This window comes from Ranitomeya variabilis, chromosome 3 (assembly GCF_051348905.1).
Source record: "Ranitomeya variabilis isolate aRanVar5 chromosome 3, aRanVar5.hap1, whole genome shotgun sequence".
NCBI lineage: Eukaryota > Metazoa > Chordata > Amphibia > Anura > Dendrobatidae > Ranitomeya > Ranitomeya variabilis.
Genome location: NC_135234.1, coordinates 371057680 through 371064139, shown reverse-complemented (window position 1 = coordinate 371064139; position 6460 = coordinate 371057680).

Below are 6460 nucleotides of genomic sequence, written 5' to 3'. Positions count from 1 at the left end.
GCTACTTCTAGTTGATGTGTTAAGTTCAGGGTCTGCGGTCAGTATAGAGGCCACCTACTCCAGAGCTCATCCATGCTGCGCCTAGGCCACCAGTTCATAACACTGGATCATCGTCAGAAGAATCTTCAGCGCAACTGCGCTGCTCCTGGCCCGCGCCCCTGGCCTCCACGTCACCAGGGGGGAACGGAGCATCTGCCATGCCTCGTCCGACCGACCTCAACCTGAATCCAGACCGCACTTGCTCTGCAGGCCGTGGATCCCTAACAGCCACTCGTCCCCTGCATCTACCAGGCCGTGGAGCCCCGCTGCCCGCTGCTCCTCCCATCTGGCGCCCGTCCTCTAATCCTTGCTGCCGGGACATCCCCTGTGCCGCTGCGACCGCCGAAGTCCTCCTGCCCACGCTCCTGCTGACAGGCGCCGGTGCTGCATCCGCTCTGCTGGTGCCCGCCGCTCTGGTGCCACTGCACCCTGTGACCGCCGCTCCAGACATGCTGCTGCCTGACCACGGTGCAGAGGTGCCGCTCTTGGGTTCAAATCTCCTGCCAGCCGCTCCCCGGGTCCTCGATATGGCCTGCTGAGGTGCCGCAGGCCTCACTTTCGGTGCGGCCCTGGTCTCCTGCACAGCCCTCTCCACTGCTGCGCTCCTGGAGCTCTTTCCTGTCTTTTCTTTCTAGGTAGCGTGGCCTCCTTTGCTAAATTCAGTTTTCAGTCTGCGTTTGTAATTTCCCTCTCTTCTCACAGTCAATATTTGTGGGGGGCTGCCTTTCCTTTGGGAATTTTCTCTGAGGCAAGATAGTATTCCTGTTCCTTTCTTTAGGTGTAATTAGTCCTCCGGCCGTGACGAGGTGTCTAGGGAGTGACAGGAACATCCCACGGCTACTTCTAGTTGATGTGTTAAGTTCAGGGTCTGCGGTCAGTATAGAGGCCACCTACTCCAGAGCTCGTCCATGCTGCTCCTAGGCCACCAGTTCATAACAGTACAACTGGCCAACAATGAGTTAACCGCATCTCAAAAGAAGGGAAAGAAAGTGCTGAGCCATTTTTTTTTCTGTACTCTGTTGTGTTTTTTTCCCTCTTCACTTCTGGGTGGCTCAGGAGTTAGGCGTTGACATGGATGTTCAGGGACTTGCTTCTCGGGTGGATCAACTTGCTGCTAGAGTACAGGGTATTTCTGATTATATCGTGCAGACTCCTGTTTTAGAGCCTAGAATTCCTACCCCCGATCTGTTCTTCGGGGACAGGTCCAAATTTATGAGCTTTAAAAATAACTGTAAACTGTTTTTTGCTCTTAAGCCCCGTTCCTCTGGTGATCCCATCCAGCAGGTAAAAATTGTCATTTCTCTGTTGCGCGGTGACCCGCAGGATTGGGCATTTTCCCTGGAATCTGGGAATCCGGCCTTGCTTTATGTAGACACCTTTTTTTCAGGCACTTGGGTTATTGTATGATGAACCTAACTCTGTAGAGCATGCTGAGAAAACACTTTTGGCCCTGTGTCAGGGTCAAGAAGCGGCAGAGTCATATTGCCAGAAATTCAGAAAATGGTCTGTGCTTACTAAGTGGAATGAGGATGCTTTGGCGGCAATTTTCAGAAAGGGTCTTTCTGAATCTGTTAAAGATGTTATGGTGGGGTTCCCCACGCCTGCAGGTCTGAGTGATTCTATGTCTCTGGCCATTCAAATTGATCGGCGCTTGCATGAGCGCAGAGTTGTGCACACTATGGCGTTGTCTTCCAAGCGGAGTCCTGAGCCTATGCAGTGTGATAGGATTGTGTCTAGAGCAGAACGCCAAGGATTCAGATGTCAGAATTAGTGTTGAGCGATACCGTCCGATACTTGAAAGTATCGGTATCGGAAAGTATCGGCCGATACCGGCAAAGTATCGGATCCAATCCGATACCGATACCCGATACCAATACAAGTCAATGGGACTCAAGTATCGGACGGTATTCCTGATGGTTCCCAGGGTCTGAAGGAGAGGAAACTCTCCTTCAGGCCCTGGGAACCATATTAATGTGTAAAATAAAGAATTAAAATAAAAAATATCGCTATACTCACCTGTCCGACGCAGCCGGGACCTCAGCGAGGGAAGCGGCAGCGTTGTTTGTTTAAAATTCGCGCTTTTACTTGGTTACGTGAAGTCCCGGCTTGTGATTGGTCAGGGCGGCCATGTTGCCGGGACGCGGACCAATCACAGCAAGCCGTGACGAAATTACGTCACGGCTTGCTGTGATTGGTCCGCGTCCCGGCAACATGGCCGCCATTAACCAATCACAAGCCGTGACGTCACGGGAGGCTGGACATGCGCGTATTTTGAAAAGCGCGCGTGTCCAGCCTCCAGTGACGTCCCGGCTTATGATTGGTCACAGCGCCATGTTGCCGGGACGCGGACCAATCACAGCAAGCCGTGACGAAATTACGTCACGGCTTGCTGTGATTGGTCCGCGTCCCGGCAACATGGCCGCCATTAACCAATCACAAGCCGTGACGTCACGGGAGGCTGGACACGCGCGTATTTTAAAAAGCGCGCGTGTCCAGCCTCCAGTGACGTCCCGGCTTGTGATTGGTTAATGGCGGCCATGTTGCCGGGACGTCACTGGAGGCTGGACACGCGCGCTTTTCAAAATACGCGCATGTCCAGCCTCCCGTGACGTCCCGGCTTGTGATTGGTTAATGGCGGCCATGTTGCCGGGACGTCACTGGAGGCTGGACACGCGCGCTTTTCAAAATACGCGCATGTCCAGCCTCCCGTGACGTCACGGCTTGTGATTGGTTAATGGCGGCCATGTTGCCGGGACGTCACTGGAGGCTGGACACGCGCGCTTTTCAAAATACGCGCATGTCCAGCCTCCCGTGACGTCACGGCTTGTGATTGGTTAATGGCGGCCATGTTGCCGGGACGCGGACCAATCACAGCAAGCCGTGACGTAATTTCGTCACGGCTTGCTGTGATTGGTCCGCGTCCCGGCAACATGGCCGCCCTGACCAATCACAAGCCGGGACTTCACGTAACCAAGTAAAAGTGCGAAATTTAAACAAACAACGCTGCCGGTTCCCTCGCTGAGGTCCCGGCTGCGTCGGACAGGTGAGTATAGCGATATTTTTTATTTTAATTCTCTTTTTTACACATTATTACATTAATGTTGTTGCGATACCCGATACCCGATACCACAAAAGTATCGGATCTCGGTATCGGAAATTCCGATACAGCAAGTATCGGCCGATACCCGATACTTGCAGTATCGGAATGCTCAACACTAGTCAGAATAGGTTGTGCTTTTACTGCGGCGATTCTGCTCATGTTATTTCTGATTGCCCTAAGCGTGCCAGGAGAATCGCTAATTCCGTTACTATCAGTACTGTACAACCTAAATTTCTGTTATCTGTGACCCTGATCTGCTCGTTGTCGTCATTCTCTGTCATGGCATTTGTGGATTCAGGCGCCGCTTTAAATTTAATGGACTTAGAATTTGCCAGACGTTGTGGCTTTTCCTTACAGCCTTTGCGGAGTCCTATCCCTTTGAGGGGAATTGATGCTACACCATTGGCTAAAAATAAACCTCAGTTTTGGACACAGTTAACCATGTGCATGGCGCCAGCTCATCAGGAAGATTGTCGCTTCCTGGTGTTACATAATTTGCATGATGCTGTTGTGCTGGGGTTTCCATGGTTACAGGTACATAATCCGGTGCTGGATTGGAAATCTATGTCTGTGACTAGTTGGGGTTGTCAGGGGGTTCACGATGACGTTCCTCTGATGTAAATTTCCTCCTCCCCCTCTTCTGAAATTCCTGAGTTTCTGTCAGATTTCCAGGATGTTTTCAATGAGCCCAAGTCCAGTTCCCTTCCACCGCATAGGGACTGTGATTGTGCTATTGATTTGATTCCAGGCAGTAAGTTTCCTAAGGGCCGACTTTTCAACCTGTCTGTGCCTGAACATGCCGCCATGCAGAGCTATGTAAAGGAGTCCTTGGAGAAGAGGCATATTCGGCCCTCTTCTTCTCCATTAGGAGCAGGTTTTTTTTTTGTTGCCAAGAAGGATGGCTCCTTGAGACCCTGTATTGATTATCGCCTCTTGAATAAGATCACGGTCAAATTCCAATACCCTTTGCCTTTGCTTTCTGATTTGTTTGCCAGAATTAAGGGGGCTAGTTGGTTTACTAAGATTGACCTTTGAGGGGCATATAATCTGGTTCGTATTAAGCAGGGTGACGAATGGAAAACTGCGTTTAATACGCCCGAGGGCCATTTTGAGTATCTTGTGATGCCATTCGGACTCTCTAATGCCCCATCTGTGTTTCAGTCCTTCATGCATGATATTTTTCGGAATTATCTTGATAAATTCATGATTGTATATTTGGATGATATTTTGATTTTTTCAGATGATTGGGAGTCTCATGTGAAACAAGTTAGGATGGTATTTCAGGTCCTTCGTGACAATGCCTTGCTTGTGAAGGGGTCTAAGTGCCTCTTTGGAGTATAGAAGGTTTCTTTTTTGGGCTTCATTTTTTCTCCATCATCTATAGAAATGGATCCGGCTAAGGTTCAGGCCATTCATGATTGGATCCAGCCCACATCCGTGAAGAGCCTTCAGAAATTTTTGGGCTTTGCTAATTTTTATCGCCGTTTCATTGCCAACTTCTCCAGTGTGGTTAAACCCCTGACCGATTTGACGAGGAAGGGCGCTGATGTAGCTAATTGGTCCTCTGAGGCCGTTTCTGCCTTTCAGGAGCTTAAGCGCCGATTCACTTTTGCCCCTGTGTTGCGTCAGCCGGATGTTTCTCTTCCTTTTCAGGTTGAGGTTGATGCTTCTGAGATTGGGGCAGGGGCCGTTTTGTCTCAGAGGAATTCTGATGGTTCCTTGATGAAACCGTGTGCCTTCTTTTCTCGAAAGTTTTCGCCTGCGGAACGCAATTATGATGTCGGCAATCGTGAGTTGTTGGCTATGAAGTGGGCATTTGAGGAGTGGCGACATTGGCTTGAGGGGGCCAAGCACCGTATTGTGGTCTTGACTGATCATAAGAATCTGATTTACCTCGAGTCTGCCAAACGGCTGAATCCTAGACAGGCCCGATGGTCCCTGTTTTTCTCACGTTTTGATTTTGTTGTCTCGTATCTTCCAGGTTCTAAGAATGTTAAGGCTGATGCCCTCTCTAGGAGTTTCTTGCCTGATTCCCCTGGGATTCTTGAGGCGGTTGGTATTCTTAAAGAGGGGGTGATTCTTTCTGCCATCTCCCCTGATTTGCGACGGGCTCTTCAGGAGTTTCAGGCTGATAAACCTGATCGCTGTCCAGCGGGGAAACTGTTTGTTCCTGACAGATGGACTAGTAAAGTGATTTCTGACATTCACTGTTCTGTGTTGGCTGGCCATCCTGGGATTTTTGATACCAGAGATTTGGTTCGTAGGTCCTTTTGGTGGCCTTCTTTGTCACGGGATGTGCGTTCTTTTGTGCAGTCCTGTGGGACTTGTGCGCGGGCCAAACCTTGTTGCTCCCGCGCCAGTGGGTAGCTTTTGCCTTTGCCGGTCCCTGAGAGGCCTTGGACGCATATTTCTATGGATTTTATTTCGGATCTTCCTGTTTCCCAGAGGATGTCTGTTATCTGGGTGGTCTGTGACCGGTTTTCTAAGATGGTTCATTTGGTACCTTTGCCTAAGTTGCCTTCCTCTTCTGAGTTGGTTCCGTTGTTTTTTCAGCATGTGGTTCGTTTGCATGGCATTCCGGAGAATATTGTGTCCGATAGAGGTTCCCAGTTTGTTTCCAGGTTTTGGCGGTCCTTTTGTGCTAAGCTGGGCATTGATTTGTCTTTTTCTTCCGCATTTCATCCTCAGACAAACGGCCAAACCGAGCGAACTAACCAGACTTTGGAAACTTATTTGAGATGCTTTGTGTCTGCCGATCAGGATGATTGGGTGGCTTTCTTGCCATTGGCCGAGTTTGCCCTTAATAATCGGGCTAGTTCTGCTACCTTGGTGTCACCATTCTTTTGTAATTCTGGGTTTCATCCTCGATTTTGTTCAGGGCAGGTTGAGTCTTCTGATTGTCCTGGGGTGGACTCTGTGGTTGACAGGTTGCAGCAGATTTGGGCTCATGTTGTGGACAATTTGGTGTTGTCTCAGGAGGAGGCTCAGCGTTTTGCCAACCGTCGTCGGCGTGTGGGTTCCCGGCTTCGGGTTGGGGATTTGATCTGGTTGTCTTCTCGTCATGTTCCTATGAAGGTTTCTTCCCCGAAGTTCAAGCCTCGTTTTATTGGTCCTTATAGGATTTCTGAGATTATCAATCCAGTGTCTTTTCGTTTGGCCCTTCCAGACTCTTTTTCCATCCATAATGTTTTTCATAGATCTTTATTGCGGAAATATGTGGTGCCTGTTGTTCCCTCTGTTGATCCTCCTGCCCCGGTGTTGATTGATGGGGAGCTGGAGTATGTTGTGGAGAAGATCTTGGATTCTCGTTTTTCTAGACAG